Genomic DNA, 16,479 nt, shown 5'->3' with positions numbered 1-16,479 from the left:
GAAACATTTCTTGAAGGCCTCAGAGTGCATTGCCTTGTGCTGGGAGTAATAAAAAACAGTAAGATGTGGTTCCTGATCTAAAACTCATGATATCCTCCCAATTTCATTCTCCCCACCTAAAGTTGTCTTCCACATCTGAAACTTGTTTTTCCTCTCCATTTCAACCAGTGTAGCATAGGAACTAGCACATTATTGGAATCAGAGGGATCTCAGCCCAAATACTGGCTCTGCTACTCATCAGCTATGTATCTTGTTTACATTTCTTAGCCTCTCTCAGGATAATAGTCCATATCAATGGATTTTCATAAGGATTACTTTATAACCACATGGCACGGAGGAGGTAGTTAGTAAATAGTAGCTATTTTAATTATTTTCTCTGATAGTACCAGAATGCTATCACGTAAAACACACACAACATAAAATTCACCATCTCAACAATTTTTAAGTGTATTGTTCAGTATTGTGAAGTGCAACCAATCTTGAGAACTTTTTCATCCTGTGAAACTGAAACGCTATAGCCATTAAACAATTCTTCATTTTCCCCTGCCCTCAGCCCCCGAAACCATTGTTATGCTTTCCGTATTTATGAGATAGCCTCTTTTCTGAAAAAACATGAATATGAGTATTCATCTTGAATGGGCCTCTGGAATGAGACCTGAAGACATTACATCATTCCCTGGGCTGGCCTTTGGTATATTCATGCAAGAAAACTCTACACTTTGCCGAGCTGAATCATGGGCTGAGCCCTGGGTTCTCCCAGCAAAATGCCAGGCTCCCTGGAATCAACAGGAATAAGCCAGTGATCCCCTACATTGTGATCTCCATGATTTCAAGATGAAAAGGGTGGGGACACGATCCCTGAGCTGCAGCTCACCTTCTCATGCTGTGTGTTAAGGTCGTTGTTGGGCCGCTTGAGCTCTGATCTGCAACCCTTGTCCCCATTAGGAGCAGATTCTGACCTTCATGTAGGTGACTCCAAACTTCTGGCTTCAATGTTAGTCTTTTTTTAAAAAAATTAATTTATTTATTTGGCTGTGTCAGGTCTTATTTGCGGCTCATGGGATCTTCATTGCAGCGTACGGGCTTCTCTCTAGTTGCAGCACGCAGGCTCTAGAGCGCGTGGGCTCAGTAGTTGTGATGTGTGGCTTAGTTGCCCCGTGGCATGTGGGATCTTAGTTCCCCGACCAGGGATGGAACCTGCATCCCCTGCATTGGGAGGCAGGTTCTTAACCACTAGACCACCAGGAAAGTCAGTCTTGAGTATCAAGCTCTTTAAATATTTCACTGGCACTTTAAACTTAACAGGTCCAAAGCTGAACCCGTTATCTTTCCCTCAAAATTTTCTGTGCTTTTCTGTCTGTGCTCTTAATCTCTATAAATGATATTTCCATATTTCTAGCTTCCTATTCCTTATTCTTTGGAATCTTCTTTTAATTCCCTCCCTCTCCTTCATCCCTACATGCCATCAACAGCCAAGACCAGGTAAGTCTACTTCACATCTTCCCTGTCTTCCCTCTCCTCTCAATGGCACTATTCAAGTCTCCTTTGCTTCTCACCAGGGAATCATGTGCTCATCAAGAGTTTTGTATGATTTCTTAACTTGGGAGTCTTCATTTTCCAGCTCCTCTTGTGTATCACTGCCAGATCAGTGTTTGAAAACCTGTTTCTGTTCACAGCATTACTTACAATCTTTAATATTTCACAATTGCCTATCAGATATTGGCAAGATATATCAGTCGTAGGTCAGACATATCAGTCTGCTATTGAATGTCCTCTGAATTTTGCCTCTAATCCTTTCTATGTATATGAACTAGCTGCGGCTGCATAACAAATTATTCCAAACTTAGTGGCTTAGAACAGTGCATATTTACTAACAGTTTTTATGGGTCTGGAATCTGGGTATGGCCTAAATGGGTTCTCCAGCTCAGGGTATCTCAGAGACTGCAATCAAGGCATCAGCTGGGATGACATTTATCTCCAGGTTTGACTGGGGAGGATCTGCTTCCAAGCTCACCTGGTGGTGGTTGGCAGGACTCAGTTCCTTGTGGGCTTTTGAACTGAGAGCCTCAGTTCCTCACTGGCTGTAGGCCAGAGGCTGCCCTCAGTTCCTTGTAAATTGGGCTGTTCCATAGGGCAGCTCATATCATGGAAGCTGGTTTCATCAAATTGAATGAGAGAGAGAGGAGAGAGAGAGATGATGAACAAGATGGAAATCAGCCCAGTCTTTTATAGTCTATTGCGTGGTGGGGGCGGGGAGGGATTACACAGGGAGGGAGTGGATATCAAGAGGCCAGTCACTCGGAGCCATTTCAGAAGCTGTCTATTCTACCAGCCTTCTTGACTGCTCCTCCACTGTTGATGCCCTGGGTTCTGGCCCAGATCTTGTGCTGGCTGAGACTTGAATACCTCCCACTCTTTCACACCTCTATGCCTTTACTTAGGCCATTCCTTCCACCTAAATGTCCTCTCTACCTCCATGGCTATCTATGAATCCTTACGAACACAATTCAAATGCCACTACTCCTGCAGAGCCTTTTCTGACCAGATCTAGAGTAGATCTTCCACTTTGGAGTCCACTTTAGGAGCACCCAGGGACACATCTCTTTATTGGCTATTATCACGTTCTGCTCTGTGGGAGACTGGTTTGTTTAAGTGTACTCCTCAACCCTCAGTAAGCTGAGTTCTTTGAGGGTAGAATTATGTCTTAGTCAACTCGTAAATCTCTTTTGGCCCTAGCACAGTTCCTGAGACACAGTAAATAGTCAAACATTTGTTGAATTGTGTACAATTCTGAGGCCTGAGAGCCCAGGTTCTATGTTGTTAAGAGCAGTGGCAGGAGAAAGAAACCCCATGCTTCCCAGAAAAGCACGTCCTGCTGCGACTCCAGGGATTAGTCAGGGACTGTTCTAGTCTCCCACAGCCCAGGGTTCCTGCAGATGGATCTGCTGGGGACTAGAAGTCACTGATATCTGATCCTGTATGGGAACTCATGAAGAATAGAGTCAGGTTCCATTTAAAGAAACTCTCCTCATGACCTCAGCAAAGCCAGTGAACCTAAATACAGGACTTTACATTTATCTTGATTATATTTCATCTTGTTATATTGGGGAGGTCATTTTGGATCCTGACTCTTGTCAATCTTTGTGTTTTCTATTCTCAGCTTCATTTGCGCTATACATTGGTAAACATATCCCTGTGTTTCCATCCGACTTATTGTTAAAAATATTGAGTGGGACAGGGCTGAGGCCAGTGGGCCGAGGCAGACAGCAGTGGGTCTATAATGTCTGGGTACCGCCCTCTCCTACAGCAGCTGGTAGGGCTTGGCAGGGACACCTCTGGTAGGCACAGTGACACACTTGGCCCCCTCCACCCAGAGTGGTCAGAGCAAATGAAAACAACCACTTTCAAGTGTTATATAAGACTCTGCAACAATAAAAACTCACACGTCTGCATTTTCTAATTGCTTTCACATTGATTATCTTGTTTGGGCTTCACAAAAACCTCATGAAAGAGGGTGTAAAAATATTGCTAAACTGAGTTTCAGAGAATTTTGATGAAATTAAGGCTGTCAGAAGTGACTTCCCGAGGCTCATGTACTATTAAGCAGGAGACCTGGGTCTCAAATACTCTTCTGACTCCCAAACCTGTGATTTTTTTTTTTTACTTGTCTAATAATAATAGCCATTTTCATTGAAAGTTAAAATTTCTTTTTTCTCTCTTATTGTCACTCACCTCACGTGTGAGGACTGGCTAGTTGTGTCTCCCCACTAGACTCTGTACCGCATGAGGGCAGGGACCATGCTGTCCTGTTTACAGCTGCATCCTTTGTGCCTAGATGGTGGTCAGCACAGTGTATGTGCTCAATGAATATGTGTTAACAAATAAATGATTAAACACAAACTATTATCTATAATGTAACTGCTAATAATACCAATCTTTATTTTATTTAGAAAGGCTAGGGTTTAAAGTTGCTCCCTTCCACTAAGCACTGAATAAATACAGCAATATGGCTATACCCTGTTCTCTTAATAAAGAACTCAAGACACTTTCTAAATACACTCTGTTTATCCTCACATGCACCTTGACAATAGGTATGGGTTGGAGGTGTTATCATCATATCATCCACAAGAATAGAGAGATTCTTTATCTCACCGAAGACTGCACAGATATTTTCAGAGCAGCTGTTAATAGATTTTATGTTTCTTTATCTTCAGTCCATTGCTGAGGCTGCTAAAGCCTACGAAAGCTATCAGGCACCAGAGCCTTAGGCAGCTTTTCAATTCTACAATTCTCCCAAGTTAATTCACGGAAATGGCTGCAGGATTGTGCAAAAACAGCTGGTTACCTCCCAGCAGAATTAGCTGTAGCCAGTTTAGTCACTTGCTGAGAGAAAGCAGGAAATCTCATGCAAAATTCAGCAACATTCCTCATCATATAATAGCAAGTAAATCTATTTCTGAGGAGACCCAGGTGCCTGGCTGGTTGAGGGAGATTCAAGGGCAGACAGAGATCTGTAATCTAAAGAATGGGAGAGATTTTAGAGCCAGAACTGGGTCTTTGATTTGGTGACTCTGGTATAGATGGGTCAAATATTTTGAGAATGGTGAGAGTGATTTGTCAGTGAAATTACAGCAGAAATGTGGACAGATGGAAAACCTTGAGCCCCACTCAGGCAGCGGCTGCTGTGCTGACAATAGCAGCTCCTTTCCCCAAACTGCGATGGGCAGCAAACTATTGCTCTCCATTCCCACAGGTCAGTGATGGCTTGCAAGGCAGAGATGGAGGACAGTTGCCCAGGGGGAGTCAGACCATAGCCTATTTTTCAATTATATATATACATATATGTTTTGTTTTGATCTTGGTTTATAATTCCTAAAAGGGTTTTGTTTTGTTTTTTAATTAATTAATTAATTTATTTTGGGCTGTGTTGGGTCTTCGTTTCTGTGTGAGGGCTTTCTCTAGCTGTGGCAAGTAGGGGCCACTCTTCATCACGGTGCGCGGGCCTCTCACTATCGTGGACTCTCCTGTTGCGGAGCACAGGCTCCAGACGCACAGGTTCAGTAGTTGTGGCTCATGGGCCCAGTTGCTCCGTGGCATGTGGGATCTTCCCAGACCAGGGCTCGAACCTGTGTCCCCTGCATTAGCAGGCAGCTTCTCAACCACTGCCCCACCAGGGAAGCCCCACTAAAAGGGTTTTTAAAAAATTTCTATTGAACTATAGTGATTTGCAGTGTTGTGTTAATTTCTGCTGTACAGCAAAGTGACTCAGTTATACACAAATTCTTTTTCATATTCTTTTCCATTATGGTTTATCACAGGATACTGAATATAGCTCCCTGTGCTATACAGCAGGACCTTGCTGTTTATCCATCCTACATATACTAGTTTGCATCTGCTAATCCCAAACTCCCAATCCTTCCCTCCCCCCATCCCTCAGTAGCATTATGTATTCTTTAATTAAATTTTTTGGAAAGAATTATGAAGTTCCAGAAAAGCTACAAGTACGGTAGAAGTAACTATTTTTCCTTAACCGTTTGAGAATTGGTTACCAACCTGATTCCCTATTACTCTGAAAACTTTGGTGTGTATTTCCTACAAATAAAGACATTCTTCTATCTACCAACAATACAATGAACAAAAACAGAAAATTAACCTCAAAGCATAACTGTCATCATACCCCATTTAAAATCTGTCAAGTGTTGCAGCAATATTCTTTATAGCAAAAGTATCCAGTTCAAAATCATGTGTTGCATGTGTCAAATCTCTTTAGTTAACTTCAATTTGGAAAGATTCTGTGATCTTCCTTGACTGTCATATCCTTGACACTTTTGAAGGATTATAGGTCAGTTATTTTATAGAGTGTCTCTTCATTTAGGCTGTTTCCTCAGATTAGATTCAGGTTATGCATCTTTGGAAGGAATAACACAGAAGTGATTCTATGTTCTTCTTAGTGTATCATACCAGGTGATACAAAATTTCACTTTTTCTGGTTACTGATGATGTTAACTTTGGTTGCTTTATTAAGATGATGTTCCCCAGGCTCTCTAGTCTTAAGTTACTTATTTCCTCTTTGTAACTAATAAATATTTTGTGTAAAAAAAAGTAAAACTATGTAACTATCCTATTCCTCAACAAACTTCCAATTTATTTGTTTACTATTTTACTTCTGTAAGGATTCACTGTTTCTCTCCTAATTTATTCAATGAATTATAATTTTTACTATCATTATTTTGACATTCAAATTGTCCTCAATTTGACCACTGGAAGCCTCTTTAAGCTGGTATTTGTGTGGTTTTTACATATCTTTATCATTCTTTGAGTACTCTGTTGTCTCTGGCAAAAAAAAAAAAAAAAATGTTATAGGCTCATCTTATATTCCCTGCCCCAGTCTTCAACTCAGACATTTCTCTAAAAAGCCCTAGTTCTTTTAAGTGGAGAATGATACTTAGAAGCCAGGATCTGGGCAATAGGTGTGCTTATGACTATGGGGTATTGCTGCTCCCAAGACCCCTCAATGGAAAGAGCTAAGGAATATGTGTGTGTATATATATATGCACACACTCAATTCTGTATTTATATGTATAACTATATATATATTGCAAATTATACCTCTAATTCCAATCCAACATCACGGAGTTTATTCTAATTTTCTTCTTTCCTATATTTGTAACTTTGTTTTGTGATGATGAGAAACCTGGCTCCCACGGTCTATAACATATATATATATTTTTTTGATTTTTAATAAATTTACTTATTTATTTTTGGCTGCGTTGGGTCTTCGTTGCTGCACGCAGGCTTTCTCTAGTTGTGGTGCACAGGCTTCTCATTGCAGTGGCTTCTCTTGTTGCGGAGCATGGGCTCTAGGTGCGTGGGCTTCAGTAGTTGTGGCATGTGGGCTCAGTAGTTGTGGCTCGTGGGCTCTAGGGCTCAGGCTCAGTAGTTGTGGCACATGGGCTTAGCTGCCCTGAGGCATGTGGGATTTTCCCAGACCAGGGCTGGAACCCGTGTCCCCTGTATTGGCAGGCGGATTCTTAACCACTGTGCCGCCAGGGAAGCCCCTATAACATATTTAATTACTTGATCAATACCGCTGTGTGAAGCCAATCTCCCATCTCCATGGCCATCCCCTCATCTGCAAAGATGCCCTCCTCACTCTACTCTAGCTCTTCACACAGGCTAGGAAGATGGTCCTGAGCCTGGAAGGAGACTCATAAAACTACTCAACTGCAAATGTGTGCTACCTTGGGTGAAAAAGGAAGTATGACTCAGAGTCCAGAGAGTGAAAGGCTATAGAGGACTTATTCCCATGCCTTGAAACCTAATCAAGGAAGTCTAACATTTGAGGATTTATTCCCATGCCTTGAAACCTAATCAAGGAAGTCTAACATTTGCCTAGCTTAATGTCAGAACTGTCATGGACCAGGGACTTATTTTTACCTTCTATTTTCCTCATATTTGAACCAGAATGTCTATAGATATCATCCTATGATGGTTCCACTATTGCATGTTGGGAGTCGATAATTGGTCTCTTTAGTTTCACAGGTCCTTAAATGGAGAGTAATTGTGTCCCAGGACTGGTACTTAATAGGTTACACCCAGGATCCTCATCAGCACCTGATTTAAATGATTAGATTTTGGACTTTGAGATGATGAGATTTAGATTTGGATGATGAGATTTTGTTGATGATGTGATGGGATAAGGATCATGGGATGGTGTATTAATCATCCAGGGCTGCCATAACAAAGTACCACAGACAGGGTGGCTTAAAAAATGGAAATTAATTTTCTCACAATTCTGGAGCCTAGAAGTCTAAGATCACAGTTCAGCAGGGTTAGTTTCTTCTGAGGACCTCTTCTCTTGGCTCTGTCTTTACATGGTCTTCCCCTGTATACATCTGTGCCCAGATTTCCTCTTCTAATAAAGGCACCAGTCATATTGCATTGGGACCTACCCTAATGACCTCATTTTAACTCAGTTACTTCTTTAAAGACCTTATCTTCTAATACAGTCATAATTCTGGGGTACTGGGTGTTAGGACTTCAACATATGAATATTGGAGGGGTACAGTTCAGCCCATAGCAGATGGGCTATTTTGTATGTGGGAGGCACATGAATCACTGGGGACTCGCGGGGTTGACTGTGGTAGGAAGAATTCTAGGATGGTTCCCAAGATTCCTGCCCCGCCTCCCTGGGGTGTATACCCCGTATAATCCTTTCCCCTTGAGCATGAGTGGGACCTTTGAATATGATTGGATAGTCACTCCTGTGATTACCTTGTGTTGTATAAGATTCCACTCTAATTGACTGGAGAGAATGAGCTTTACCTTCCAACCTTGAAGAAATAAGTGGCTAGGTTGTGAGAGAGCCACATGTCAGGGAACTGCGAGGACCTCTAGGAGCTGAGATTAGCTCCCACTGACACCCAGCAAGAAAGCAGGGACCTCAGTCCTACAGCCACAGGAATTGAGCTCTGCCAACAGCTGTATGAGCTTGGAAGAAAAGGCAGAGCTCCATAACAAAATGCAGCCTAGCTGACACTTCAATGGCAGCCTTGTAAGACCCTGAGCAGAGGACCCCACTAAGCCATACCTGAACCCCTGGCCCACAGGAACTGGGTGATAATAAATGTATGTTGTTTTAAGCTAAGTTTCTGGTAATTTGTTACATGGCAATAGAAAACATTACACCATCCATAGTTTCTAGCCCTTGTCTGCTATTAGCTGTCATTCTCTTCACTTGCTACACTCCCAAGATCTAACCAACTTTGGACTTCCTACCAACAAACAAGCATACAAACGGTTTTTGCAATACGTATTGGGATTCATTAAGCTCATTTTTGCTTCTTGGGAATCTCTAGGGTTGGGTTTCATGGAAGGAGCCAACAGCTGGTACCAGTTTGTTATCTTGTCTCCATAGTACCCAGATATGCATTTGAAGAAGATTGTCCTTGATTCTATGTGGTGAGTGAATTGGCAAGACCAGCTGCAGAGAGAGCAATTAGGAGGCTGCTGTAGAAAGCCAGGTGAAAGAGGATAGTGAGTTGGTGATGGCAAGGAATCTGGGGAGAAGGGGTTGGATTTGAGGAAAGGCAGTAGAAGTCACATTCAACCTCAGTTCCCAGAGATAACCAGTGTTAACATTAATATCAACCATGTTAATATTTTGGTGTATTTTCTTTCTGTCTTCCTTTTCTAAATATCAATATGTATATATGTAATACCCTATTTTTACAATGATGGGATGACGTTGTGCTTATAATTTTGTATATTGACAATTACCCATATCTTGTTGTGATCCATTATCTGAAGCATTAGATATTGTTTTAAAATATTATATTTAATAAGTGATTGTCTTTTTCATGGTCCCTGGGGCCACACTAAAACATATTAATGGAAAATACCTAGAAGAATTTAGGAGGGGGAGAATGGAGTGAACGATGCTGAGAGCTAGGGGGAATATACACCCATAGATGCCACTGATTATCTTACTGTGAGAGAGGGTAAGAGTGGATGCTATCTGTATTGACCTTAAAGCTGGGAGGTGTGGTTTGGGGAGCAGCCCATGACAACAGTACATCCCACTCCCTGCATCAATCATAGCTCACTGTCCCCAGCTGCCAGATGCTGGTTATAACCTACAACATCCCATACCAGTCAATGTTTGTCATATTGTAACTACTCACTGGGTGCATAATGTGATCTGGAGTGGATAAGGGTAAATTTTCAAATGGCCTTTTAGAAGGGAAGCAGGAACAAGTTGGATATTAGGAGAGCAACTAGCTGTTAAATTAAAAAAAAAATCCATTAAACGACAAATCAACTATCCCTCGAGAACCCATATGTTCTACTCAGGTCCCACCAACTTTCCTGCAATCTTCTCAGAACTTGCTTTCTGCTTTCCAAGAGTCCTTACATAGGTAACACAACACTCACACACACACGCACACACACACACACACACACACACACACACACACAACCTTCTGCCTCTCCCCCGACCCTCTCCCACGTAGGAGTGCAGGGCAAGCAGAGCAAGTGGTCAAGTTAGTGAAGACTTATCTTTGGTCTCGTCTAACAATTCTTCCTTCCCACTTTGCATTCTCCCAACCTATCTCCACTCTTCGCCTTCCCTTACCAGGGACAAAGCAGGGTCTCTTTCCCACACACACTTGGAAAGTTGTCAAATAATTTAAGCCAAGGTGTTTGCTGATAACAAAGGTGCTGTGGCTGATAAGGAAAGTGTTAGCTGATAGGCTTAACATCCCAGAAATATTTGCATTTTCATAGGGGCCTTCTGAAGGGAGAAGCTGTCTGGGGCCTCAAAGAAAGAGAACACGTTGGGATGGCTGTGGGGGCCTGAGATTTGGGGGCACATTTCCCTGGCATAGTCTCAGACCATGCTAGTCTTTGTTGAAGTGTTCCCCACCCACCTGCAGCATCCCTTTCAAATAAATGCCTAACTGCTCCTAGATGGATAGGCAGAGCAGCTAGCTGGACTCCTGCCCTGCCCTCCAGTTCTGCTTTCCTCCTGGTCTCTCTGGGAGGTTGGGGAGTGCCTGTTTCACCCAAAATTGGGAGATATGATATTAAAAGATTATTTCCTTTGTTGGCTGCATAGGTATATGAGAAACAATTTTCTATAAAGACTGAGATTTGAAATGAGCTACTTAAACAAGCTGGACTATCAAACTCCACTTCTTATTGCGCTGTTGAATATAAATCTCCAAACTGGCAAACAATCACATACAACTTAGTATCATAAAACAACAATTGATCTTGTACTTCTCCTGTGTTTTGTTGGTATAGGTTCTAAATAATCTTTCATGGGAAGAACTTAATTTTATTCTGAGATTCTCTCCTATTCTTCTTTTTTTTAAATTATGCTACTATTTTTTAAAAAATAAAATTATTTATTTATTTACTTTTGGCTGCGTTGGGTCTTCATTGCTGCCTGTGGGCTTTCTCTAGTTGCGTTGAGTGGGGGCTACTCTTTGTTGTGGTGTGCGGGCTTCTCACTGTGGTGGCTCCTCTTGTTGTGGAGCACAGGCTCTAGGCGCGCAGGCTTCAGTAGTTGTGGCATGCAGGCTCAGTAGTTGTGGCTCGCGGGCTCTAGAACACAGGCTCAGTAGTTGCGGTGCTCCAAGGCATATCAGATCTTCCTGGACCAGGGCTTGAACCTGTGTCCCCTGATTGGCAGGCGTATTCTTAACCACTGCACCACCAGGGAAGTCCTCTCCTATTCTTTAAAACATCCTTCTTTCCTGTGTTTGCTATTTTTCCTATGTTTGGTACTATTATTTCCAACCCTTTCTCTTGTGTTTTATATTATTATTATTTCTATGTTTAGAAGTATTATCTATGTATGGTATTACTATTTCCCATGTTTTTATACTAACATATCTTTTAAACATCTTTTTGGTATTAAAACATCCTTGGTATTAAACATGATAAGTGATAATGACACGAGGCAGAGGCTTGGCTTTTTTCACTGCTGTGCCCCCAGCCCCTAAGACAGTGCCTGGAACATAGTAGACACCAGTGAATATTAACTGAATAAATGTCTATATGAATGGTATATCTTAGAAATTATTTTCTTATCTGTCACAAGATTGGCGACTTTATATCACTTCCTAAATTTTTAAAAAGTTATTGATTCATAAAATCCATGGATTTAGAACACAGAATTGGGAGTCAGACTAACCTGGTTCCACTTTGACTTGATCTTGTGCAAGTTGTTCAATCTCTACAGGCCTCAGTTTCCTCATCTGTGAAAAGGGAGTAATGCCAATAGTTACTCCACAGGGTCATTTGAGGGTGGCAGGAGACGGCATGCAGGTGCTGGGGGGTGGGGGGGTGGGCCTCCGGTCGGGATTATCAGATTCCACCCCGGGATGGGACTGGGTGCTCATCACCCTGGGCAGTGAGGTGTGACTTTGCATCCCTGTTTATGCTTGGCTAGCCCTTTGGAGGCAGCTTATCCCCCAGCTCTAGTAGCTCTGCTCCTTACATCTGAAGACCTTAGTGGTATCTTGATGGTAGAATTACCGGACACTAGGCTTTCCTTAGCGGTAGATAACGAGAGTAAACTGAGCATGCTCTTCAGTGAATTATGATTTTCTTTCTTAAAAGTTTAAAATTTACTTTAATTTTTCAATAATTCCTATTTTTATTACTCAAAAAACTAAAAACTTAATATTAACAATTTTATTACCTAATTATTGTTTTTTAAACTCAAAATAACTAGGAAGTATTATTACTATTTTATGGTTATGGAGACAGAACTCAGAGAGATTAAACAGCTTGTTCAAGGTCTCTAGTTAGTAGGTCGAAGAGTTAAGGTTGGACCCTAGGTCTGCTTGACTCCCACAACTGTGCTGTAACTACATGTGCTGCTGCATGGTAGAGAGAAAACATCTATTGTTTATTTTAGTGGAAATTTTGGACATAGGACTCTATTACCTCCCTTGGTGAGATGAAAGTAAAATAATCCATTCAGTCTTTTAACTAAACCCCTTTCCACTCTCAGTGCTAAAGAACAAGGCTTGCCACTTACTAGATGCGTGACTTTGAATAAATTACATACCCTCTCTGAACTTCAGCTTTCCCCCCTGTGAAGTAGGAATAGTAACTCCTGCTTCTCTCTCTAGGTTGTTGTATGTGAAGATACCTTGTAAAGTGCTATATACACCTGAGGTCTTTTTGCTGTTGGTGGGTCCCCATGATTTCCTAGCTGACTTCCTCTCTTTCACGGAACTGTTTTATTGATTAGAGTCCCTTGTAAGGCTATTCCTTATATATTTTTAATTAACTGGTTTCTACTTTACCCCTAATTGTCCACTTTCTTCAGCTTTCCCTTTCTTTCCCCCTTGGACTGTCTTTCCATTACTCTCTGCTGATTAGTCAGCGAGCAGGAGTTTTTCGAGTGCCTGGTATTTTGGTCTGTTTCATACTCCCCCACTATTCCCCCACTAGTTCCCAATCTGCCGCTGCCCTTGGCTTTCAGTTAGTTGTGCTTAAGTAGTCTCCAGAGGCTTCCGATGCATTACTGCATTTTAAAATTCTGCCTTCCAGTATTTTCTTTCTTTTTTTTTTTTTTTTTGCGGTACGCGGGCCTCTCACTGTTGCGGCCTCTCCCGTTGCGGAGCACAGACTCCGGACGCGCAGGCTCAGCGGCCATGGCTCACGGGCCTAGCCGCTCCGCGGCACGTGGCATCTTCCCGGACCGGGGCACGAACCTGTGTCCCCTGCATCGGCAGGCGGACTCTCAACCACTGTGCCACCAGGGAAGCCCTATTTTCCTTCTTAATACTCCCTGTTTTGTTACAATTCCTTTTTCCAGGCGAGACAGCTGATTGCACTGCATAAACGGTGGGGAACAGTGGCTCCTGACCTTGGACGGTGGCGTGGCTAAAATAGGTGATGTTGATACAGAAATGTCTCAACATTAGGTGGGATTCAGTCCTGCTTCTAAATGGGTTTCAGTGGTCTGAGTCTGCATTTAGGATCGAAAACGTAGAGACATGCTCCCTTCAAAATGATCCTTATTGTAAGCGTTAAAGAAATTCTTGAGCCACCACCCTCCTTTCATCAGAGAGCGACGGCGCTGGCTGCCAGGCTCTGTGTGTGTGTCAGGAAGGAGGCACAGTCCCTGACCAGCAGGGCGACTGGGGGCCACACCCACAGACAGCACAGACACGAGCAACAGTTAAGTGGAGGCATTCATCCCCGCTGGGGCTTCTTCCCACGCCCCAAAAGGGGTCAGTGCCAACCTGAACTCTCCCAGCCTGTACAAACCCCAGGCTTCTGGAGACCTCACCAAAATAAAAATGAATCCCTCCTTTTCCTCCTCAAACAAATGAAAGTCAATCTCATCACAGTACTTCCAGGGGTTCAGATGTAACCTCCAGTATCTACTCGGAGCAATCCTGCCTAAGGACGACCTCCCGAGTGGAGCCTGGTCTCAGAGTCCCGATCACAGCTGTGAGTTCGCCCCAGAGAGAGGCCTGGCCCGTGTGGGCCTTATGTTTGTCGGCCTCACACTCCTGCACCCTGTGCCCACAGTGCCCCAGGGAGTCAGGCTGGATGTGGAAAGCAGTTGTTCCCTGGATGAGGAAGGGAGGAAGACTTTTCCCATTTGATTTCTCCTAAGCTCTGGCCCAAGCGCCGCCCTTACTGCATTATCTCCCTGGACTTAGCTGGAAGCCTCTCTCCAGAGGCTGTGTGGCATGAGGAACACGTCCTCTATTTCCTGATAGGCCCAGGCCACTGTGTTAGTTTGCCAGGGCTGCCATAACAAAGTATTGCAAACTGCGTGGCTTAAACAACAAAAGTTTGTTCTCACAGTTTTGGAGGCTAGAAGTCCGAGATCAAGATATTGGCAGAGTCGGTTCCTTCTGAGGGCATGAGGGAGAATCTGCTCCATGCCTCTCTCCCAGCTCTGACAGTATTTGGTGATCCTTGGCTTCTAGACCTATGACCCCAATCTCCGCCTTCGTCTTCACGTGGCGTTCTCTCTGTGTCTATCTCTGTGTCCAAATTTCCCCTCTTTATAAGGAAGGACACAGTCACATTGGATTAGGGCCCATCCTGCTGACCTCATCTTAACTTGATCATCTACAAAGATTCTGTTTCCGAATAAGGTCACATTCACAGGTACCAGAGGTTACGACTTCAACATCTTTTGGGGGAGACACAATTCAACACATAACAGCCACCCCTCTCAGATTACTCAGCTTCTCCTCAAAATTCCTTGGTATTTCCACACTCTTGCTCCTCTCTGTTCCTGGCCCAGGCTAACTCCTTCCCTGGGCCTCCTAATTCCATCCTTTTTAACTTCCTCCTGAACCCTCCTATGTCAGTTAGCCTGTCTTGGGCCCCTCTTTAGGATCTCCCAGACTTATATATTTGTTAGGCTTCCCTTGGCCCTGCCATTGCTGTTTTATGTTCTCTTGTTTGTTTTTTCTCCTTCACTGCCTTTTGTGTCCACTTCCCCATAACTCACTCCCCGCCCCCGCCTCCACCCCCCAAACTTGCTCTGTTGAAACAACACTTGTTGATGCAGTAGAGCCTGGTGGCCAAGACTGCAGGCTTTGGGGTCAGACTTCCTGGGTCCAAGTCCTTGTTCACTGAATCTCTTTAACCTGCAGTTTGGTTCCTCTGTAAATGTGGATAATGACAGCGTCTACCATAAGGGGTATCGAGAGGATTAAATGAGATAATGTATATATTACGTTAGCACAGCTCCTGGTACACAGTGAAGTCTCAGCTATGTGCTAGCATTTCAATTTTTGGTGATTTCAACTACTCCTATTGCTATGAAGATTATAATTTTGTCTATATATTCAGTTGTAATTTATTTACTTTCTATATTTTAAGTACCTGCTAGACAGTTTATTTAGATACATTACGAACATTTCAGTACATCCCCAAACTAAGCCCTCTCCTTGCATTCTGTCTCCTACCACACACAGTCCTGAACTTCTATCTGATTTTTCTATTTCTGTTAATGACACCGTTATACTTTTATCAGTTCTGAACACAAAGACCTGGAGTCACTACTCCCTTTTCTGTACTAAATGTATCCAATCAATAGCTACGTTCTGTAAGTTTTATCAATGAAATGTTAAAAATTTCTGTATCTATATCTATCCCCTCCTTCCATTTCATTGCCCCAAGCCTAGTTCAGGCTATTGCTCCCCCTAGACTATTCCAGTAGCCTTCTAACTGGACTCCTACTCTCCAGTCCCTTCCCATCAGGATTTCTTACACACACTGCTTCCAGACTACTCCTTTTAAAATGCAACTTGATCATAAATCTCTCCTTCAGGAAAACATTCAGTGGCTCCCTACTGTCTGCCAAATAAAGCCCAAACTCCAGCATTCAAATGCCTTTATTATATGGCTTTTCTTCCTTCTAGCCTCATCTCCCTGAAGCCCCCGAAGAGCTGACTACACAAAACAAATTGCAATTGTTTCAAACATGCCCAGTGCTTTCCCACTTGTGGGTCTTAGTTTAAGATATTTCTTTTTAATTGGAGTACTTTATCCCACACCTTATCTTTCAATGGTTTTCTTAAATATACTTTCCTTTGGTAGGCTTCCCTGAGCCACTTTTACAGGTGAGTTTTCTCTTTTTGCTGGCCCTCAATATCTTATTTAACATCTACCCCTCCTGTGGCCCTTAACACAATCTGTCCTGTATTCCCTAGTAGGTGAGAGGACAGAGACATTCCTGTCTCATTTTCATATCTCCTGTACCTTCTAAATCAGCACCTCATACCCATAAATGCACAAAATTGTTAGCACTCCTGACCTGACTTGAAGAGTACTCAACTTTCCACATCGAGTTTCTTTTTCAAAAGGACTTCAATGGGCTAAGAGTGACAGAGCAAATGTGAATGAATACTGCAATGAAGTGTAAAGGCTGATCCTTGCCCTACCCATCACCTTCCAGTGGTATAAATGAGTAGAGTCTGGGGC

The sequence above is a fragment of the Phocoena phocoena genome, chromosome 1, assembly GCF_963924675.1.
Source record: "Phocoena phocoena chromosome 1, mPhoPho1.1, whole genome shotgun sequence".
In the NCBI taxonomy this organism is placed as follows: domain Eukaryota; kingdom Metazoa; phylum Chordata; class Mammalia; order Artiodactyla; family Phocoenidae; genus Phocoena; species Phocoena phocoena.
This window is presented reverse-complemented; position numbering follows the sequence as displayed.